The sequence below is a fragment of the Chiloscyllium plagiosum genome, chromosome 29 (assembly GCF_004010195.1).
Source record: "Chiloscyllium plagiosum isolate BGI_BamShark_2017 chromosome 29, ASM401019v2, whole genome shotgun sequence".
Lineage (NCBI taxonomy): Eukaryota > Metazoa > Chordata > Chondrichthyes > Orectolobiformes > Hemiscylliidae > Chiloscyllium > Chiloscyllium plagiosum.
The window spans coordinates 32,112,897-32,136,870 of record NC_057738.1 but is presented as its reverse complement, the minus strand read 5'-3'; positions in this window follow the sequence as shown (position 1 = coordinate 32,136,870).

Sequence of the window (23,974 nt, the reverse complement as noted above, 5' to 3'; positions counted from 1 at the left end):
CATTATACTGCATTTGCCCATTCACTCAGTCTGTCTAAATCACACTGCAACATCTCTGCATCCTTCTCATACTTCACCCTCCCACCCAGCTTTGGGTCATCTGCAAATTGTGAGATATTACATTTAGTTCCCTTATCTGAATCATTAACACATTTGGCGAATACCTGGGTCCTAGCACCAGGTACCCCACTAGTCGCTGCCTGCCAATCAGAAAAAGACCCATTTTGTCTTCTCTGCATCCTGTCTACCATCTCAATAAGCTACCACCAGTGTTTTCTTTGTGTGTATGCTTTTAAATTCTGTACTATGGCAATGCTATATGATATCTTTCCATAGAGCTCTAAATTAAGTCGCAAAATTGCCCTGCTTTACTTCTTTTGAAGATTTAAATTGTGTTAATTAGCAGTTTTGTTTCTGTATACTGTTTACTGTGGTTTTTGCACCTTTTTCTTAGCTGTTAACAGTGGTTTCCCACCTTCTGGAATGTTCTTCCATCTCTTGCAGCCTCGGCGGCAATTTTCACAAACAAAATGGACATTTTCCAGCCTTTCGCAGTCCAAAATGCAATGCATGACCCCTTGCACATTTTTAAAAACATAATCTGATTTTGCATCTGCAACCGTGATAAAATGTTTCTGTCAAAACCATAGCTTAGATCAAGAATGTACCAATTTTATAAATGACCCAAGTTTTTCTTCTGTTAGTATCTTCAAGATGCTTAAATGTGCAATATTTTTAAAAACTCTGAAGTAAACTCCATGAACTTTCTGATACTGTGGCCTCAGTATAAATTAATTTTCTGGCCCTTGCTCTGTCTACTGTAGCTGAAAATGTGTTGCTGGAAAAGCGCAGCAGGTCAGGCAGCATCCAAGGAACAAGAGAATCGCCGTTTCGGGCATAAGCCCTTCTTCAGCCCTTCTGTCTACTGTAGCCCTGCCTTGTGGAGTCTACTCATGATGGTAGCTACGCTCATTTGAAAGGTGAGTAAGGCCTTTGTCCCTCCTGTCTTTCCCAGGCTGGTCTAGTACATTGTTGTTGTATTTTCTCCCCCTCACCCTCAGAGGTCTCTCAGCTTTGAGGGTTCCCAATCACTTCTACATTGCTTCTTCTCTCAGGACTGTGTGTGCGCCCAGTGTGACTAACTTTTATCTCTTTCTGGCCCGCACTGTTTTCCTCTTAATCAGATTTGAGATGAAGGCTTCCTTCTGGAATATTGCTTTCACCCTGTCATTGCCCTCCACTGATCCTGCTGATATTTGTTTTCCAATCAACTGCTCAGGAATGTTATTAGACACCTCTGGAGCAGGGGGGACTTGAAACTGGGCCTCTTGGTGCAGAGGTAAGGACACAACCACTGTGCAACAAGATTCCCTCCCATAGGTTCTGCTGACTATCTCTAAGTTTTTGTGCTTTAGCTGATGACTGTGTCTTTTTATTCATTTATTTATTCTCTTATGTATTTAAAGCGGTAAACCACTTTTTCTTCAGGAAGCTTGTCAAATGGATTATCTCTACCGTTGTTACTTTGAGGTAGCTCCTGAAGAAGGGCTTATGCCCGAAACGTCGATTCTCCTGCTCCTTGGATGCTGCCTGACCTGCTGCGCTGTTCCAGCAACACATTTTCAGCTCCTCAATGGTGCCCACCGTTGATCACCATATTATATTGGGCTCAGTATAGTGCTGCCATCATCATCCTTTTCTAGATATTTCTGAATAACTTCTGCAGAGTTGTTGTGACATACCTCTGGAGCAGGTGGGTATTTGAATCCTGGCCCAGAATTAGGTACGCTACCATAATGGCCCTCCTTTCCACTCATTTAAACATCAAATTAACAAATGGTTAGGCACACCTTCATGGGTTGTCATACAACCAACAGGAACTTATTAAAAATGAATGGAAACTTATGAAACCAAAATTACATTTCCCAGTTGAAATCCTCCTTTCTACTCTGTTAAACCAAACAGAATGGGGTTAAACAGACTCTGATGGGGCACTGTAACAAATTAACTGCTAACAGAAAATAATATAAAGAAATGAAAACTTACCAAATCAAAATAACATTCACTGGGTAAAATGCTCCTTTCTATGCTGAGTCATAGTATCTCCACAGTGTGGAAGCAGGCCATTCAGCCCATCAAGTTCACACCAACCTTCCGAAGAGCATCCCTTCTAGACCCATCACCCCTTACCCTATCCCTGCATATTCCATGGCTAATTCATCAATCCTGCACATCCCTGGACACAATAGGCAATTTAACATGGCTGATCCACCTAACCTACACAGCTTTGGACTATGGGAGGAAACCCATGCAGATGCAGGGAGAATGTGCAAAATCCACACAGTCGCCTGAGGGTCTAATCAAGCCTGGGTCCCGGGCACTGCGAGGCAACAGTGCTAACCACTGAACCACTAAGCTGTCTGAGTCTAAGGGCTTGTTTAGTTATTGGTAAGTCTTAACAAAAAGAGACACTTATTTTACTCAGCAAGAGGCATGATAGCAATAGTTACAAGTCACAATAATCACTTGGGCACAATTACTTAAGACTATCAGGAGTTGAGATAATGTGACTGTTCCCATCAGGAGCTTACGTTAGACAGCTTGGATTCTTTCCCAAAGACGGTGAGACATCATCAGACTGGGTAGAACTTAATGCAAGTTTAGCTTTAACTCTTTCAGAACCATTCTCTTGCACAACAAACTTCAACCATCTTACTCAGCCTGCTCATCTGCTGTTCTGCAGAGTTTACTGTGGTCAGCGCCTGTCTTATATCTTCAAAGTCTGTTGCAGCTAAATTTAAAACTAGGTTTGTGACTCACCCTCCTAACTCAATCATTATTTTCTCACAGTTAGCGAACTTTCCACCATCGTTACTTTGTTGACTAATTCAGCTGCATTATTCGTCACCAAGTCTTGCATTTTTAAAATTTATTTGTAAGATGTGGGTGTTGCTGGCTGGGCCATCATTTATTGCCTGTCCCTAGTTGCCCTTGAGAAGGTGGTGATGAGCTGCATTCTTGATCTGCTGCAGTCCACCTGTTGTGGGTTGACCCATAATGCCCTGAGGGAGGGAATTCTAGAATTTTGACTCAGTGACAATGAAGGAATGGTGATATATTTCCAAGTCAGGCTGGTGAGTGGCTTGGAAGGAAACTTGAAGGTAGTGGTGTTCCTTGTATCTGCTACTGTTGTCTTTCTAGATGGAAGTGGTTGTGAGTTTGGAAGGTGCTGTCTGAGGATATTTGGTGAATTTCTGCAGTGCACACTGCTGCTACTGAGCATCGGTGCGTAGAGTATTCCATCACACTCCTGAGTTATGCCTTGGTAGTGGTGGACAGGCTCTGTAGGTAGTTACTCACTGCAGACTCTGACCTGCTCCTGGAGAAAGTGAGGACTGCAGATGCTGGAGATCAGAGTCGAGAATGTGGTGCTGGAAAAGCACAGCAGGTCAGGCGGCATCCGAGGAGCAGGAGAATCGACGTTTTGGGCATAAGCCCTTCATCATGAATCCCGAAATGTCGATTCTCCTGCTCCTCGGATGGTGCCTGACCTGCTGTGCTTTTCCAGCACCACATTCTCAACTCTGACTTGCTCTTGTAGCCACTGTGTTTATGCAGTGAATCTAGTTGAGTTTCTGGTCAATGGTAACTTCCAGGATGTTGATAGTGGGGGATTCAGTGATAGTAATATCATTGAATGTCAAGGGGCAGTGGTTAAATTATCTCTTATTGGTGATGGTCATTGCCTGGCATTTGTGTGGCTAAAATGTTACTTGCCATTTGTTAGCTCAAGCCTGGATATTGTCCAAATCTTGTTGCATATGAACATGGACTGCTTCCGTAACTGAGGAATCATGAATGGTGTTGAACATTGTGCGATCATCAGCGAACATCCAGTTTCTGACCTTATGATGGAGGGTTGGTCATTGATGAAGCAGCTGAAAATGTTTGTGCCTAGAACACTACTCTGAGGAATTCCTGCAGAGATGCCCTGGACTGACCTCCAACAACCATGACCATCTTCCTTTCTGCCAGGTATGACTCTAATCAGTGGAGTGTTTGCTCCTGATACCCATTGATTGCAGTTTTGCCAGGGCTCCTTGATGCCACACTCAGTCTAATGCAGCCTTGATGTCAAGGTCTGTCACTCTCACCCTGGAATTCCATCCTTTTGTCCATGTAATGAAATCAAAAGCTGAGTGGCCCTGGCCGAACCCAAACTGGGCGTCACTGATCAGGTTGTTGCTGAGCAGGTGCTGCTTGACAGCACTGTTGATGACACCTTCCGTCACTTTACTGAAGATCCAGGGTAGACTGATGGGGTGGTAATTATCCAGGTTGGATTTGTCCTGCTTTTTATGTACTGAACATACCTGGGCAATTTTCCACATTGTCGGGTAAATGCCAGTGTTGTAACTGTATTGCAACAGCTTGGCTAGGGGAGCTGCAAGTTCTGGAGCACAAGTCCTCAGTATGATTTCAGGAATGTTGTCAGGGCCTGTAGTCTTTGCAGTATTTAGTGTCTCCAACCATTTCTTGATATCACATGGAGTGAATCGAACTGGCTGTAGACTAGTCTCTGTGACGCTGGGGACCACTGGAGGAGGACAAGATGGATCAGCCACTCGGCACTTCTGGCTGAAGATTGTTGTGAAAGCTTCAGCCTTCTCTTTTGTACTGATGTACTGAACTTTAGATTAGATTAGATTACATTACAGCGTGGAAACAGGCCCTTCGGCCCAACAAGTCCACACCGACCCGCCGAAGCGCAACCCACCCATGCCCCTACATTTACCCCTTACCTAACACTACGGGCAATTTAGCATGGCCAATTCACCTGACCTGCACATCTTTGGACTGTGGGAGGAAACCGGAGCACCCGGAGGAAACCCATGCAGATACGGGGAGAATGTGCAAACTCCACACAGTCAGTCGCCTGAGGCGGGAATTGAACCCGGGTCTCAGGCGCTGTGAGGCAGCAGTGCTAACCACTGTGCCACCGTGCAGCCCAAACTGTTCCATCTTTGACGATAGGGATATTTGTGGAGCAAGTGAGGTCTGCAGATGCTGGAGATCAAAGTTGAAACTTTATTGCTGGAACAGCACAGCAGGTCAGGCAGCATCCAGGGAACAGGAGATTCGACGTTTCGGGCACAGGCCCTTCTTCAGGAATGAGCAGAGAGTGTTCAGCAGGAGAAGAAATCTTTGTAGAGAGAGGCAGAGAGCTTCTTCAAGGAAGGCATCCTTGTAAGAGGATTCGCAGTAGGTTGAAATCTGCAGATGAGGTCTGCAGATGCTGGAGATCAAAGTTGAAACTTTATTGCTGGAACAGCACAGCAGGTCAGGCAGCATCCTGACCTGCACCTCCACCCACATCATCTACTGCATCCGCTGCAGCCGGTGTGGCCTCCTCTATATTGGGGAGACAGGCCGCCTACTTGCGGAGCGATTCAGCCAACCTCAGTATCCAAGGCCTCAGGCACACCTTCCAGGTGAAGCAGCAGCTTACCTGCACTTCTCTCAACTCATTTATTTCATTCACTGCTCAGAATGTGGTCTCCTGTATATCGGGGGAGATGAAACACAGATTTGATGACCGCTTTGCTGAACACCTACACTCTGTCTGTAAAACATGACCCAGAGTTTCCCACTGCCTCCACTTCAACACACCACTGTGTTCCTACACCAACATTTCTGTCCCAGATCTGTTGCAGTGTTCCTTAACGCAAGTTCAAAGAACAACACTTCATTTTCCACTTGGGGATTCTGTTTACTCTCTGCTCATTCCTGAAGAAGGGCCTGTGCCCGAAACGTCGAATCTCCTGTTCCCTGGATGCTGCCTGACCTGCTGTGCTGTTCCAGCAATAAAGTTTCAACTTCATATTTGTGGAGCCTTTTCCTCCAGTGAGTTGTTTAATTGTCCACCACCATTCATGACTGATGTGGCAGGACTACAAAGTTTAGATCTGATCCATTGGTTGTGTGAGCATTTAGCTCTATCACTTGCTGCTAATCCTGTTTGGCATGTAAGTAGTCCTGTTTGATGGTTTTACCAGGTTGACACATCATCTTCAGGAATGCCTGATGCTGCTCCTGGCATGCCCTCCTGCACTCTCCTTTGAGCCTGGGTTGATCCCCTAACTTGATGATAATGGTTGAATCGGGGCTATGCTAGGCCGTGAGGTTACAGATTGCTCTGGAGTACAATTCTGCTGCTGTTGATCGCCCACAGTGCCTCATGGATGTCCAGCCTTGAGTTGCTAGATCTGTTCAAAGTCTGTCCCATTAAGCACAGTGATAGTGCCATTGAACATAATGGCAATTTTCAATGTGATGATGGGACTTAGTCTCCATAGGAGGTGGTCACTCTTACTGATACTGTCATGAACAGATTGAAATGATGGGGCCAGGTATACCTGAATCCTCGATGTTCCAGAAAACTGTCTCAAATTCATTTAAGAAATGCCTTTGGGATTCGGGCTTGTTTGCCTTTTCCAGTCTACCTGCAAATTAATGCCGTCTCATTTTAACAATTCTTCAATCTCCATGTTTGTGTGTTCTGCTACTTTATCAATGCTGTCAGATCCATTTACACTTGTATTTCTCAGACAATACTTAAAATCGACCAGACATAAACGCGTGCACTAGAATGATACCTCATTGTTTAAGCTTTTATGATTAGGGTTTTAGGGCAGAGTGGAGTTTTCATTATAGGATGCGGGCATCACTGGCAAGGCTAGCATTTGTTGAACATCCCCAGCTGCCCTTGTAAGGCATTCCATATCAACCACATTGCTGTGGATCTGGAGTCACACATAGGCCAGACCAGGTGAGGACAGTAATTCCCTTCCTTAAAGGACATGAGTGAACCAGTTTTTATTTTAAATAAGTGTGAACAGTGGTTGTGTAGTTACTACTTTCCATTTCAGATCTTTTTATTGAATCCAAACTTCACCATCTATCACTGTGGGATTCAAACCCATTTTCACAGAACATTAGACTGGGGTTCTGAATTTTCTAATCCAGGGTTATCGCCTTTGCATTATCATTTGCCCTGGCCTGACAAACACATTAAAGCTAATTAAATGAGCTAGCTACAGAGAGTGTGGATGCAGAGAGTGATGATTCTCTAAATCCTTCTGGAATCCAGGACAGACTCAGCACAACGGGAGTTTGCAAATATAATTCCAATGTTCAAAAGAAGGAAGGAGAGGGAAAACCGCACATACAGGCCAGTTAGCCTGACCATGCGTTGTCAGGAATATGTTGGAATCCATTATTGGAGATGTATTACCAAGGCACATCATGGTTTATGAAAATCAAATCATGTTTTAAGACTTTATTGGAGATATTTGAGGGCATAACTGAGTGGATGAGGTCTATTAGGATTTCCAAAAGCCATTTCATAAGGTGATGGGTGAAATAATATTACACATAGCGAGTCCCTTAAAGAAACTGCATATATTATTAACATGAATTCTGTAAACTTATGTCTTTCTCTGCTTTCTGCTTCTGGAATTTTCTTTGAAGTAACTAGAACCTCTCCCCTAGTCCTGCCCAAACTGTTTTGGAGATTGCCAAACAAACCACACCTCTGCTGTGTCAGATCTATTCTTTCTGAATGAACCTATTGATTTCTTCTGGATGGCTCTAACTTGGTGTATTAGTGATTTCTGTGGCTCGGCAACACCAGTTTTTCTTTTCTGTCTTTTTCTTTCCTGATGCATTTAACTATTCTCCTCTAAATACCTCATTTAAATGTATGAGATCAAAGCAAATCTCCAAGGTTCACATCATCACTCACAGAGTACATCTAAAATTAAGCCAAAAACTGTGTTCTCTCTTCTTAACAATATAGTAACATATAAGGCTATATATAATTTCTCCACTTTAGAACTAAAGTTCCCAAGCAAGAAAGCATAATGAAAGTTCATCATAGCTGGATTCATGACTGAAGTTTGCTGAATGTTATGTTTGCTTTGGCAATTCTGAAATGTGTTTCATTGCCTATATAGTTAGCTTCAAAAAGTGTGCTGCTGAGTCATAGAGTCGTAGAGATGTACAGCACGCCGACCAGATATCTCAACCCGTCCACGCCGACCAGATATCCCAAACCAACCTCGTCCCACCTTCCAGCACCCGGTCCATATCCCTTCCTATTCATATACACATGCAAATGCCTTTTAAATGTTGCAATTGTACCAGCCTCCACCACTTCCTCTGGCAGCTCATTCCACGCACGTACTACCCTCTGAGTGAAACAGTTGCCCCCTAGGTCTCTTTTATATCTTTCCCCTCACACCCTAAACCTATGCCCTCTAGTTCTGAACTCCCCCACCCCAGGGAAAATACCTTGTTTATTTACCCTATCCATGCCCCTCATAATTTTATAAACCTCTATAAGGTCACCCCTCAGCCTCCGACGCTCCAGGAAAACGGCCCCAGCCTGTTCAACCTCTCCCTATAGCTCAAATCATCCAATCCTGGCAACATCTTTGTAAATCCTTTCTGAATCCTTTCAAGTTTCACAACATTCTTCCAATAGGAAGGAGACCAGAATTGCTCGCAATATTCCTAGAGCGGCCTAACCAATGTGCTATTCAGCTGCAACATGGGGTAACTAGGGAAAGAAATAGGGCCCCTCAAAGATCAGCAAGGCGGCATTTGTGCAGAGCTACAGGAGATGGGAGAGATACTAAACAAGTATTTTGCATCAGTGTTTACTGTGGAAAAGGACAAGGAAGATATAGAAGGTAGGGAAACATATGGTGACATCTTGAAAAAATGTCCATATTACAGAGGAGGAAGTGCTGGATGTCTTGAAACACAGAAAAGTGGATAAATTCCCAGGACCTGATCAGGTATACCTTAGAACTCTATGGGCAACTGGTGAAGTGATTGCTGGGCCCCTTGCTGAGGTATTTGTATCATCGATAGTCACAGGTGAGGTGTCGGAAGACTGGAGGATGGCTAACATGGTGCCACTATTTAAGAAGGGTGGTAAGGAAAAGCCAGGGAACTATAGACTGGTGAGCCTGACGTTGGTGGTGGGCAATTTGTTGGAGGGAATCCTGAGGGACAGGATGTACATGAATTTGGAAAGGCAAGAACTGATTGTGGATAGTCAACATGGTTTTGTGCGTAGGAAATCAAGTCTCACAAACTTGATTAAGTTTTTTGAAGAAGTAACAAAGAAGATTGATGAGGGCAGAGCAGCAGATGTGATCTATATGGACTTCAGTAAGACGTTTGACAAGGTTCCCCATGGGAGACTGGTGAACAAGGTTAGATCTCACAGAATACAGGGAGAACTAGCCATTTGGATACAGAACTGGCTCAAAGGTAGAAGACAGAGGGTGGTGGTGGAGGGTTGTTTTTCAGACTGGAGGCCTGTGACCAGTGGAGTGCCACAAGGATTGGTGCTGGGCATTCAACTTTTCATCATTTATATAAATAATTTGGATGCGAGCATAAGAAGCATAGTTAGTAAGTTTGCAGATGACACCAAAATTGGAGGTGTAGTGCACAGCAAAGAGGGTTACCTCAGATTACAACAGGATCTGGACCAGATGGGCCAATGGGCTGAGAAGTGGCAGATGGAGTTTAATTTAGATGAAAGCGAAGTGCTGCATTTTGGGAAAGAAAATCTTAGCAGGATTTATACACTTAATGGTAAGGTCCTAGGGAGTGTTGCTGAACAAAGAGACTTTGGAGTGCAGGTTCATAGTTCCTTGAAAGTGGAGTTGCAGGTAGATAGGATAGTGAAGAAGGTGTTTGGTATGCTTTCCTTTATTGGTCAGAGTATTGAGTACAGGAATTGGGTTAATGTACCTACTGCTTGGATGGTGGTAACTTGTCATTGAGTTAAATCCAGTTAGAGGCATTGTTTCTCAGCCAGTCAGTGGGTAAACTCATTATTTGATCAAAGGTGCAGGGTTAAGTGCCTCTGGAGCAGTGAAGTACATTATATCCCCAATGGTTACCCAGTCATTCTTGATGCAGTGACTGTCTAGTTTCAATGAGCACAGACCATTCTTACGTTTCTTTGAGATAATTTCCTTTCTGAATGCCTGTTTGGGTTTTGAGATATTGGACCTTTCATTTCTGGGGGTAACAGGGTGCTAGATCTTGAAGTTCAACTTTCAAATGATGAGACAGTGGTTAGTTCAGCAATCGACACTGTGCATGGCTTTCATTACATGCACTCCTTACCTGTCCCAGTACCTAGTAATGGTTTAATTGATTTGGTACCAATGGATAGAATGGGGCAGGGGGACATCTTATTGCAACTAGGAAGATGGAAACCATCAGTAATTCAAGCTCATGCTTAACACATCTTCAGCAGCAAATGATCACCATTGTTGTCCCACCTACTAATCCCATTTTATTCCTATGACCCTTTCCCATATCTGACTATTTGCACCAAGTCTTTTGTTGAAATCACTAAGAATGATTAGCTTGTCCAACATTGATTCAGATGGTTCAATGGGTGGGTTTTTGTTTGATCTGAATTAGTCTGATTTCAGTTCCAGACCACAAGTGTTTGGTTAGAATCCTGAAGGGTTTATTCAAAGTTGAGAATGTTTAAGCTCAGTTGTGACAAATCAATGAAAAGTTTAAGACTAGGAATTAAAGGAAACAGCTAAGTTAAGCCTATTGATGTGATGGAGAAACAAATGCTCTCTGTAGTTTGACTATTGTAAAGTGATGGTTTTGGGATAGATAGGATTATATTTTAATCGTGTGTTTCAAAATATTACATGGCTGAATGAACACTGCACCACACCAGAACAGAGGAAATAAGAAATCACAAAAATGATTCATGTCAGATGTATTATATCAAAATTTATGTAAAGCGAACAGATGTTTTATTCTATTTTATATTGTTTTACTTTTGTGTAATAAACTTCTGTTTTATTGTTAAAACCAAATTGGCAGCATTAAATGCTTGTGTTTCAGTGAAAGACTGTATATGAAAAGAAATATGATCAATCAAGCCAGATTTCATTAAGAACATCATCTGGGATCATAATACCAGCTTTAGCATTCACACCATATCAATTCTGACATTGCATGCCAAGAACTGACCACCATTCTGGTCCTCAATAACTATCACTGAAGAAAAAGGCCAGCTAGCTAAGTTTGTGCACACATTGTAAACAGGAACGTGGAGGGTAGTGAGGAAGGTGACTGTCCTTTCCATAGACCAGGCAAGGCCAGCCTGAACCCAGAGAGTGACCTGGTCATTGCTATGTCCTGAGTCAATGGGAATGCACAGCACAGCAAAACAGGAAGAAGGTCATTGGCCTATTATGATTTTTGTTTAATTCATTTTTAGGAGGTAGGGTGTCACTGGGCAGGCCTGTATTTATTGCCCATGCCTAATTGCCTAGAAGGTAATTAAGTGTCATCCACATTGCTGTGGGTCTGAAGTCACATAGGCCAGACCAGATAAGGATAGCAGTTTCCTTCTCTAAAGGATAATCATGAACCAGATGGGTTTCCTGAAAATTGACAATGGGTTCATGGTTATCGTTAGAATCTTAATTTCAGATTTTTAACTGGATTCAAATTCCACCATCTGTCATTGTAGAATTTTAACCTGGGTTCCCAGGACAATACCTGATTATCTGAATTAATAGTCTCATGATAAACCCACAATCCCATTGCCTCCCCATAAGTATGTTAGTGAGCTCACACTCACAAGGCCACCACTCTGTCTAACCCTGCCACTGCACATGACTCTCACCAGTCCCACGGAGTACAACTCTTACTATTCCCACATCATGTTCAGTCAAGGGCTCTGACTCACTTCAGCCCCCAAAACTATTAAACCTTACTGCCGTTATACTTCCTACTCACTGGGGGCACCTCACCATCTCTCATGTGTCTCCATTGATCTTTATCATACTCAGTCACCTTTTGTTTCATTTAAGGAAATAGTGGCTCCCATCTGGCCTGAGAGAGTATCCATGTGTGTTTGTCTCCATGTGTGCGTGGGTGTGTGTATGTGTTTGTGTCCGTGTCCGTGTGTGTGTCCAAGTGTGTCTCCACATGTTTGTGTCCGTGTGTGCATATCCATGTGTGTGTGTCCATGTGTGAGTCAATGTGTGTATCCGCACGTGTGTGTGTCCATGTGTGAGTCCGTGTTTGTATCAGTGTTTGTGTGTCTATGTGTGTGTGTCTCCACGTGTGTGTCCATGTGTGTCTCCACGTGTGTTGTGTGTCCATGTGTGTATCTGTGTTTGTGTGTCTATGTGTGTCCATGTGTCTGTGTATCTGTGTTTGTGTATGTGTCTGTGTGCGTGCATATGTGTATGTGTGTGTGCATGTGCATGCATGTGTGACTGTGACTCTGTGTGTAAATGTGACTGCGTTTCTGTATGAGACTATGTGCTTGAGAGTGTGGGTGTAACTGTGTGTGTATCTTTGACTGTAACTGAGTGTGTTTGTGGGTGTGAGGCTGTGCGTGTTTGTGTTTGTATGTGACTGTGTGTGCTTGTGTGTGACTGTGATTGTGTGACGTGTGTATGTGTTGTAAATGTCAGGCAAAAAGCTCCTCACTCTTCTGGAGGAGAAAATGCTGAACTTGGCTGGAGGAGAGCAGGATGTCTTGCGTGGGGATGAAGAGATCTCAATGGCAAACCACCCCAGCAGCTTCATGCTGTGCTTCTATTAATACCAGTGCTAACCCATACATCGTCTGAGTTAGCACTTACTCCTCCTACACAGCAAGTTTTATTTTTAGATTAGATTACTTACAGTGGGGAAACAGGCCCTTCGGCCCAACAAGTCCACACCGACCCGCCAAAGCGCACCCAACATTTCCCTACATTTATCCCTGCACCTAACATTACTGGCAATTTAGCATGGTCAATTCACCTAACCTGCACATTTTTGGACTGTGGGAGGAAACAGGAGCACCCGGAGGAAACCCACATAGACACGGGGAGAATGTGCAAACTCCACACAGTCAGTCGCCTGAGGCAGGAATTGAACCCGGGTCTCTGGCGCTGTGAGGCAGCAGTGCTAACCACTGAGCCACCGTGCCGCCCACTCCTACATAGCTATAACACAGGATACATCAGCGAGGTGCTGACCTATAACCTCACAGGATACATCAGCGAGGTGCTGACCTACACCCTCACAGGATACATCAGCGAGATATTGACCTGGACCCTCACATGATTCATTACTGGGCTCAAGCTTTGCTGCTGTCATTGCATCCTCCACATTTGAATCATGGAGGACGCAGGGAATGAATGTTTTCCCAGGAATTATCGAGCTGAAGCTTTTTGTAATTAGTGCACTTCCTTGTGCCTGATCAGTATCATCACCTTCTCCTTCCAACACAGGATACATCAGTGAGGTGCTGACCTACACCCTTGCATGCCAGGCTTGATTTTGAAACGCTGTTACTGTTTCAGACAGTTCATTGCAGAATGGTATTTCAAGTCCCATCGAAACTACCTGATGACGATATTCTGAGCATTCCTGGGGTTCATTCTTCTGTTGTAGTTCCCCAAATCTCTGTTTTGATAGCCAGAGGCATCTCTATCTCTGCTTTCATATTGATAGTCGGCTTGCATCTAGGTGGTCTCAGATTGCCACTGTTAGTGAAACCTCCATTCCTTGTGTTACTGCTCAGTGTTCCATATGAGCCATGAAGGACAGAATTATTTATCAGGTTTCTTTTTATTCAGACTGACATCTATTCCTAAAATGTGTTTTTCTCTGAAAATGTCACTCTAGTTCATAGTAAGAGTTTGCCCATGTTCAACAGTTTAGCACAGTCCAGCAACATAAAGGCAAGCACTGAATGTGGAATCTTCAAGTCAAATCTTTGCAATCTTGTACACAGTCTGTTAAGTCCCATTCTATATTATAAAATTCTAACAGGACGAGATTGACTACTTGATGCAGGGAGGATATTTTCCTTTTTGAGCAGTCTCGAATCAGGGGTCATGGTCTTGGGGTACGGGATGGGCTGCTGAGGAGTCAGATGAGGAAGAATGTCTTCACTCAAAGGGTAGTGAACCTGTGGAATTCTATACCATAGAAGGCTGTGTAAGCCAATCAACTGAATACATTAAAGAAAGAGAGGGAGGATTTTTGTTTGAGATTTTTAAAGGCCTCTAGTTAGGTGTGGGGTGGAAGAGTGAATATGGCATTGAGAGAATCAACGATGATCACATTGAATGGTGGAGCAACTTTGAAGTGGTGACTGGTCTAATCCTGCTCTAGCTTCTAAGTTTCGATGTTAAATTACTTGAGTTGCCAAAAAGCATTGAATGAGACTAGTTTGCAGTGATTCTGACACATAAAGAATGGGGAGGTGATTCTGGACAACTTAATCCAGAATGAAGTCACAGGGCAGAAGAAAGCACAGCTTCAGGAATGGGAGAGTGTTATTGCCAGGGAACTTTGGGAAGATCTGGAAAATTAACACACTGTGAAAGAGCTGGTGTGGGAAAGAGGAATTTCTCCTCCTCCTTCTGGGATATTGGGCTGTCTGGATATAGAATTGGCTGGTCCTTAGAAGACTGTGGGTGGTAGTAAATGGAGAGTATTCAGCCTGGTGACCAGTAGTGTTCCGCAGGGATCTGTTTTGTTTAGATTACTTACAGTGTGGAAACAGGCCCTTCGGCCCAACAAGTCCACACCGATCCACCGAAGCGTAACCCACCCAGACCCATTCCCCTACACCGAACACTACGGGGAATTTAGCATGCCCAATTCACCTAATCTGCACATTTTTGGATTGTGGGAGCACCCGGAGGAAACCCACGCAGACACGGGGAGAATGTGCAAACTCCACACAGAGAGTCGCCTGAGGCGGGAATTGAACCCGGGTCTCTGGCGCTGTGAGGCAGCAGTGCTAACCACTGTGCCACTGTGCCACCCGCTCTTTGTCATTTTTATAAATGACTTGGATGAAGAATGGGATAGTAAGTTTGTCGTTGATACGAAGGTTGGTGGAGTTGTGGATAGTGTGCAGGGCTGTTGTAGGTTGCAACGGAACATTGACAAGATGCAGAATTGTCCTGAGAAGTGGCAGACAGAGTTCAACCTGGAAAAGAGGTTATGCTGCAGCTCTATAGAGCCCTGGTTAGACCACACTTGGAATATTGTGTTCAGTTCTAAGCTTTAGAGAGGGTGCAGAGGAGATTTAGCAGGATGCTGCCTGGACTGGAGGACATGTCTTATGAAGAAAGGTTGAGGGAGCTAGGGCTTTTCACATTGGAACAAAGAAGGGTGAGAGGCGACTTGACAGAGGTGTTGAGCGGCATAGATAGAGTGCATAATCAGAGATTTTTTCCCAGGGTGGAAATGGCTATCACAAGGGGGCATAATTTTAAAGTGATTGGAGGAGGGTTTAGGGGAGATGTCAGAGGTAGGTTCTTTACACAGAGAGTGGTGGATGTGTGGAATACACTGCCAGTGGTGATAGTAGAGTCAGATACATTAGGGACATTTAAGCAACTCTTGGATAGGCAACACGGATGATAGTAAATTGAAGGGTGTGTAGGTTAATTTGATCTTGGAGTAGGAAAAAGGTCGGCACAGCATCGAGAGCCGAAGGGCCCGTACTGTGCTGTATGGTTCTATGTTTCTATGTAACATAGAACATAGAAAAGTACAGCACACAACAGGACCTTCGGCCCACAATGTTGTGCCAAGAATTAATCCTAATGTAATATAAAATAACCTAACCTACACACTACTCAACTCACTGCTATCCATGTGCATGTGTCTAATGACTCTGCTTCCACCACCACCACTGACAATGCATTCCATGCATTCACAACTCTCTGTGTAAAGAACCTTCCTCTGACTTTCCCTCTATACCTTTCTCCTAATAACTTAAAACTATGACCCCTCATGCCAGTCAAGCCTACCCCGCTGGCTATTGACTCTATCTATTCCTCTCATTATCTTGTATACCTCGATCAGGTCACCTCTCTTCCTCCTTCTCCCCAGAAAGAAAAACCCACCCTTAATCAACCTCTCTTCAATAGGCAAGCCCTCCAGTCCAGGCAGCATCCTGGTAAACCTTCTTTGCACCATCTCCAAAGCCTCTGTATCTTTCCTATAGCAGGGTGACCAGAACTGGACACAATATTCCAAATGTGGTCTCACCAGGGACATGTAGAGCTGTAGCAAAACCTCGCGGTTCTTAAACTCGATCCCCCTGTTAATGAAAGACAAAACCCCATATGCTTTCTTAACAACCCTATCGACTTGGGTGGCAACTTTGAGGGATCTATGTACTTGAACACCAAGATCCCTCTGTTCCTCCAAATTGCCAAGAATCCTGTCTTTAATCCTATGTTCAGCATTCGAGTTCGACCTTCCAAAATGCATCACTTCGTATTTATCCAGGTTGAACTCCGTTTGCCATTTCTCAGCCCAGCTCTGCATCCTGTCTATGTCCCACTGCAGCCTGCAATAGCCCTTGATACTATCAATGGCACCTCCAACCTTTGTGTCATCTGCAAATTTACTAACCCACCCCACAACCTCCTCATCCAAGCCATTTATAAAAACTACAAAGAGCAGAGGCCCAAGAACAGAGCCTTGCAGGACCCCACTCAACACTGACCTCCAGGCAGAATACTTTCCATTTACAACCACTCTCTGCCTTCTGTCAGCCAACCAATTCTGAATCCAGATAGCCAATCCTCCCTGTATCCCATACTTCCTGACTTTTTGAATGAGCCTACCATGGGGAACCATATTAAATGCCTTGCTGAAGTCCATATACACCACATCCACTGCTTGACCTTTGTCGACCTGTCTTGTCACCTCCTCAAAGACTCAATAAGATTTGTGAGGCATGACCTGCCCCTCACAAAGCCATGCTCACTGTCTTTAATCACGCTTTGCTTTTTCAAATAGTCATAATTCCTATCCCTCAGAATTCTTTCCAAAACTTTGCTGACCACAGGCGTAAGACTGACTGGTCTGTAGTTGCCAGGGATTTCCCTATTGCCCTTCTTGAAAAGAGGAACGACATTCACCTCCTTCCAATCCTCTGGTAGGACTCCAGTGAAGATTGAGGAAGCAAAGATCTTCACCAGCAGCTTAGCAACCTCCTTTCTCGCTTCCTGGAACAGCCTAGGATAAATCTAGTCTGGCCCTGGGGACTTATCAATCTTAATGTTTGTCAAAATTTCCAGCACATCAACTTCATCAATCTTGATCTGGTCAAGCTCCTCAAAGTTCTCATTCACAACAAGGTCCCTTTCCTTTTTGAAAACCAAAGCAAAAAACTCATTTAGTGCTTTCCCTATCTGCTGAGACTTCATGCACAAGTTCCCTACGCTATCCTTGATCAGCCCTGCCTTCTCCCTGATCATTCTCTTATTTCTCACGTATGAGTAAAATGCCTTTGGGTTCTCCCTAATCCTTCTTGCCAAGCCTTTTTTGTGCCCCCTCCTGGGTTCTACTCAGTCCATTTCTGAGCTCCTTTCTAGCAAGCCTGTAATCCTTTAAAGCTGTGCTAGATCCTTGCTTCCTCCATCTTACGTAAGTTGCCTTCTTCCTTTTGATGAGACGCTACTCTGTTCTCGTCATCCAAGGTTCCTTAATATTACCCCTTCTTACCTGTCTCAGAGGAACAGATTCGTGCATCACTCACAACAACTCCTTCTTAAACAGTCTCCACATGTCTGCTGTGCCCTTTCTGTGGAACAATTGCTCCCAGTCTGTACTTCCAAGTCCTGTCTGATAGCGTCATAATTTCTTTTCCCCAATTAAATATCTTCCCTCGGTACTGCTCCTTTCACTCTCCAAGGCAATGCTAAATGTGAAGCAGTTGTGATCACTTTCACCAAAGTGCTCTCCCACCGCGAGATCTGACACCTGTCCTGGCTCATTGCTGAGCACCAAATCCAAAATGGCCTCTCCCCTCATTGGCCTGTCTACGTACTGAGTAAAGGAAACCCTCCTGAACACACCTGACATCTGCACTAAGGAGGTTCCAGTCGATATTGGGAAAGTTGAAGTCACCCATAACAATAAACCTGCTACATTTTTCTATAATCTGCCCGCCTATGAGTTCTTCAATCTCTCTACTGCTATTAGGGGATATGTAGAAAACCCCCAATGAGGTGGCTGTTCCCTTGCTATTCCTAACTTACACCCATACTGACTCAGTAGATAAACCTTCCTCAACAACCTTTGTTTCTGTAACTGTGATGCACTCTCTGATTAGCAATGCTACACCCCCCTCCTCTTTTTCCACCCCTCCCTGTTCTTTTAAAATTTTCTAAATCCTGGAACATCAAGCAACCATTCCTACCCCTGTGAAACCCACGTCTCTGTTATGGCCACAACGTCGTATCCCCAAGTACTGATCCATGCTCTAAGTTCGTCACTCTTATTTCTGACACTCCTTGCGTTAAAACAGACACATCTTAACTGATCCCTTTGTTTCATCACGTGAGGAACCTTCCCGATAGATTCACTACATCTTGTCACTGCCCCATCTGCAACTGCCCCCCTCTCAAATCTGTGGCTCTGGTTCCCATCTCCCTGCCAAACTAGTTTAAACCCTCCTGAATCACATGAGCAAATCTCCCACCCAGGACATTTGTGCCCCTCCAGTTCAGGTGCAACCCATCCTTCATGTACAGGTCCCACCTTCCCCAGAAGGTATCCCAATGGCCTAGGTATCTGAAGCCCTCCCTCCTGCACCAGCCTCACAGCCTCGTGTGAAGCTGCATTCGCTGACTGTTCCTCACCTCACTGTCTCGTGGCACCGGTAGCAAACCTGAGATCATGACTCTACTTGTCCTGCTCTTCAGCTTCCAACCTAACTCTCTGTAGTCACTTTTCAGATCCTCAATCCCTTTTCTGGCTGCATCATTGGTGCCAATATGTACCACCATTTCTGGCTGCTCACCCTCCCCCTTCAGAATCCTGTAAACCCAATCGGAGACATTCCGGACCCTGGCACCGGGGAGGCAACAAACCTTCCGGGAGTCCCATTTCTGACCACAAAATCTCCTGTCAATCTGTCTAACTATTGAGTCTCCTACCACTAGCACTTTTCTATTCTACCCCCTTCACTTCTGAGCCACAGTGCCAGGCTCAGTGCCGGAGACTTGACAACTATGGCTTTCCCCTGGTAGGCTGTCCCCACCAGCAGTATCCAAAATGGTATACTTATTGCTGAGGGGAACCGCCATAGCGGATCTCTGCTCCGACCGTCAGTTCCCTTTCCTCCCCTTGACTGTAACCTTATCCTGTTTCTGGGGAGTGACCACCTTCTCAATTTCTCCCTCAGCCTCCCGGGTGATTCGTAAAAACTTTCCGGCAGCCCTCGTTTCTCTCTGCCCTGACTCCTCGCCACTGTTCAAAAGAATGTTTTTTCCTCACCTTCCCAGCAGTCCTGCACTCCTCCCTCACACCTCTTGACAAATACTTCAGCAAGGTGCTGATCTATACCCTCACAGGATACATCAGTGTGGTGCTGATCTACACCCTCACAGGATACATCAGTGAGGTGCTGATCTATACCCTCACAGGACACATCAGCGTATATCAGCGAGGTGCTGATCTATACCCTCACAGGATACATCAGCGTATATCAGCGAGGTGCTGATCTATACCCTCACAGGATACATCAGCGAGGTGCTGATCTATACCCTCACAGGATACATCAGTGAGGTGCTGATCTATACTCTCACAGGATACATCAGTGAGGTGCTGATCTATACCCTCACAGGATACATCAGCGAGGTGCTGAACTATACCCTCACAGGCTACATCAGTGAGGTGCTGATCTATACCCTCGCAGAATACAAGAGCGAGGTGCTGATCTATACCCTCACAGGATACATCAGCATATATCAGTGAGGTGCTGATCTATACCCTCACAGGATACATCAGTGAGGTGCTGATCTATACCCTCACAGGATACATGAGCGAGGTGCTGATCTATACCCTCACAGGATACATAAGCGAGGTGCAGTGAGGTGCTGATCTATACCCTCACAGGATACATCAGTGAGGTGCTGATCTATACCCTCACAGGATACATCAGCGAGGTGCTGATCTATACCCTCACAGGATACATCAGTGAGGTGCTGATCTATACTCTCACAGGATACATCAGCGAGGTGCTGAACTATACCCTCACAGGATACATCAGCGAGGTGCTGATCTATACCCTCACAGAATACAAGAGCGAGGTGCTGATCTATACCCTCACAGGATACATAAGCGAGGTGCTGATCTATACCCTCACAGAATACAAGAGCGAGGTGCTGATCTAAACCCTCACAGGATACATCAGTGAGGTGCTGATCTATACCTTCACAGGATACATCAGCGAGGTGCTGAACTATACCCTCACAGGATACATCAGTGAGGTGCTGATCTATACCCTCACAGGATACATCAGCGAGGTGCTGATCTATACCCTCACAGAATACAAGAGCGAGGTGCTGATCTATACCCTCACAGGATACATCAGTGAGGTGCTGATTTATACCCTCACAGGATACATCAGCGAGGTGCTGATCTATACCCTCACAGGATACATCAGTGAGGTGCTGAACTATACCCTCACAGGATACATCAGTGAGGTGCTGATCTATACCCTCACAGGATACATCAGCGAGGTGCTGATCTATACCCTCACAGAATACAAGAGCGAGGTGCTGATCTATACCCTCACAGGATACATCAGCGAGGTGCTGATCTATACCCTCACAGGATACATCAGTGAGGTGCTGATCTATACCCTCACAGGATACATCAGCGAGGTGCTGATCTATACCCTCACAGGATACATCAGTGAGGTGCTGATCTACACCCTCACAGGATACATCAGTGAGGTACTGATCTACACCCTCACAGGATACATCAGTGAGGTGCTGATCTATACCCTCACAGGATACATCAGCAAATGACCAAGCATTGCTCATCTCTCTCAAACACTGAGTCCTTGGCTGCAGATAGTCTCAGAGCTCAGGAATCCTGGACTTATGATATTGTTGACTGTAGCCAACACACTGCACTTTGATGGGGACAAAACCTAGGCTGTACACAGTGTGTAGGGACTTGGATTAGGCCTGTTTACACACACCATTCCACTTTTACACCCATTGGGATTGTGACTTTTCTTTTCATTCTTTCTACAATTTCCAACCTCCTTGGCACTGCCCATGTCATGCTAGGAAGGATAAATTTCTAGCTACTGCCTTTCAAACTGCATGGTGGCTCAGTGGTTAGCAATATTGTCTTATCAGAACCAGGTACCTGGGTTCAATTCCACCCCCAGGTCACTGTCTATGTGGAGTTTGCACTTTCTCCTCCTGTCTGCATGGGTTTCCTCTGGGTGCCCTGGTTTCCTTCCACAGTTCCAATGTGTGCAGGTTAGGTGGATTGCCATTATAAATAGTTCTATAGTGTCCAGGGATGTGGAGGGTAGGTAAATTAGTCATGGGAAATTAGGAGTTATGGGGTTAAGTGAGGCAGGGCTGTTGGATGCCCTTTGAATAGTTGGTGCTGACTCAATGGGCTAAATGGTCTCTATGTGCACTGTAGGGATTCAATGAAACTAGGGCCCCCCTTTATTCTTGATGGAAAATTAACACGTGAAGAGGAGATGGTGATGTGTCCTGCTGAACATATATAGATCTCACTAATTTTGAAATCGGCTGATCTGGTCATTTACAGCAATGCTGACTGTGGAATCCTGCTGTTTGTCCACACTCTAACAATGATAACATTACAAAGGCACTTCTTGGGTGTAAGGCACCAAGGAATATTTTCAAGTATAGCACTGAGCAATGCGAGTGAGTACAGTGATGGAAAGTGTTATCAAAAGCAGCTGCTCAATGACATCCAGTTTGGGTTCCGCCAAGACCACTCAGCTCCTGATCTCATTACAGCCTTGGTTCAAACATGGACAAAAGAGCTGAATTCCAAAGTGACAGCCCTCGACATCAAGGTTGCAGTTGACCAAGTGCGGCATCAAGGAGCCCTGGCAAAACTGATGTCAATGGGAATCGGGGGGGGCAAACTCTCCACTGGGTAAAGTCATACCTGGCATTTAGGAAGATGGTCATGGTTGTTGGAGGTCAATCATCTAGCTCCAGGACATCTCTGCAGGAGATCCTCGGTATAGTGTCCTAGGCCTAACCATCTTCAGCTACTTCATCAATGACATTCCCTCCATCAAATGATTAGAATATTTGGGGGTATTCACTGATGATTGCATAATGTTCAGCACCATTCATGACTCCTCAGATACTGAAGCAGTTAATGTCTAAATGCAACAAAATTTGGACAATATCCAGGCTTGGGCTCACAAATGGCAAGTATCATTTGTACCACACAAATGCCAGGCCATGACCATCTAATAAGAGATTATTGAACCACCACCCCGTGACATTTGATGGCATCACTATCACTGAGTTCCTCATTATCAACATCCTGGGGGTTGCCATTGACCAGAAACTCAACTGAACCATCCTATAAACACAGTGGTTGCAAAAGAAGTCAGAGGCTAGGAATACTCTCAAAGACTGTCCACTATCTACAAGGTACAAGTCTGGAGTGTGATGGAATATTTCCCACTTGCCTGGATGGGTGCAGCCTCAACAACACTCAAGAAGCTTGAAACCATCGAGGCCAAAGTAACCCACATAATTAGCACCACACCCACAAACATCTACACCCTGCACCATCGAGTCTCAGCCAGCTGCAGAATGTACTGAGGCACTGCAGAAATTCACCAAAGACCTCTAGACAGCAACTTCCAAACCCATGATCACATCCACTTAGAAGAACAGGGAAAACACATAAAATGACAACACCTCTACTTTCATGTTTCCCTCCAAGCCCCTCACCATCCTGACTTGGAAATATATCATTGTTCCTTCACTAGTACTGGGTCAAAATGCTTAAGGACATTGTGGATCCATCTATAGCACATGGACTGCAGCAGTTCAAGAAGGCAGCTCACAGCAGCTTCGAATGGATTTATTTTTTATTGTCACATGTACTGAGGTACAGTAAAAAGTGTTTTAAGCCCTTTACAAGATGTACTATATAAGTGCATCAGGGTGGCAGAACAGTGTGTTGGATGTAGTGTTACAGCCACAGAGAAGGTGCAGAGAGAGATCAACATTAACATTCAAGAGCTCCATTCAAAAGTCAGATAACAGCAGGGAAGAAGCTGTTCTTGAATCTGTTTGTACAAACTTTTAACCTTTCAAGAGCAACTAGAGATGGGCAATAAATACTGGCCCAGATAGGGACGCCCACATTCCAAGAGGAATTAAAGCAACCTTGCTTTCTTCCTTACCTTCTCCAGCAGTCACTGTGCAAATTCATTAGTCTGTTAATACAAAATGCGGTGAAAGTGTGAAACTTTACCACAAAGCATATTTAAGTTAAATACACAGTTATCTGTAAGGGAGAAATGAATTATGTGAAGAAGGCAGTAACAGAAGGTTACGCTGGGAGCATTCAATGAGGAGGTGGAGAGGATAAATGTCTTTGGTGCCTTTTATACCAGATGGACTGAATGATCTGTTTTGGAGCTGCAGACTCAAACGTCAGATTTAAACTCCACTTGAAGCTCATTCACAAGCAAAGGGCTAAAATTGGTTTCATTAAATATGATTTGATTCAGAAGAGTATAATTATGTTTACTTGTATTTCAGTTGCACGATGATGCTAAGTTTGGAGTACTTTGTAGAACTGCGTTGGGCCTGAACAGTGTAATCACGTTTTGAACAGATGGTGAGGATATTCATTAATTATAATATAGTCATATGTTCCAACTATATGCAGTTGGAACTCAATTTGAATTGAGAGTTGAGGTATTAGCCATTGAGACAACTTGTGCCTTTGGATTTAAAGGAAGTTACTGAGGAGTCTGTAATCAACAAGTAAAATCGGTGACCTCTGAAAATTGCCAATTCAACATTTACACTTTTCTAGTTTGCTCGGG